The sequence below is a fragment of the Ceratina calcarata genome, unplaced genomic scaffold (genome assembly GCF_001652005.2).
Source record: "Ceratina calcarata isolate Rehan_Ccalc_2016 unplaced genomic scaffold, ASM165200v1 scaffold409, whole genome shotgun sequence".
Taxonomy (NCBI): domain Eukaryota; kingdom Metazoa; phylum Arthropoda; class Insecta; order Hymenoptera; family Apidae; genus Ceratina; species Ceratina calcarata.
In genome coordinates this window covers 20,124-20,408 of record NW_017164412.1, presented here as the reverse complement: position 1 = coordinate 20,408, position 285 = coordinate 20,124, and positions in this window count along the sequence as shown.

Sequence of the window (285 nt, the reverse complement as noted above, 5' to 3'; positions counted from 1 at the left end):
TGAAGGGATACCCCTTGGAAAAATCTCGGAAAAATAAAAAAATTTTTTTTTGTCAAAAATTCGAGAAAGCTGTAAGTAAAAGTTATAGGTAATGCTATTTCCTGCAAAAAAGGTCGTACATAATTTTCTTCTATCTCAAATATCTCAGAAAACGAGTAGAATTAGAAGGAAATTGCATAGGACTGTTTTTGTATCTGACAACTGCAGCTACATTCCAATAACAATCGAGTCTGTTTAACCCACGATCTTGTAATGTATAAGATTAAAATTAGAGCCCGTGTACAA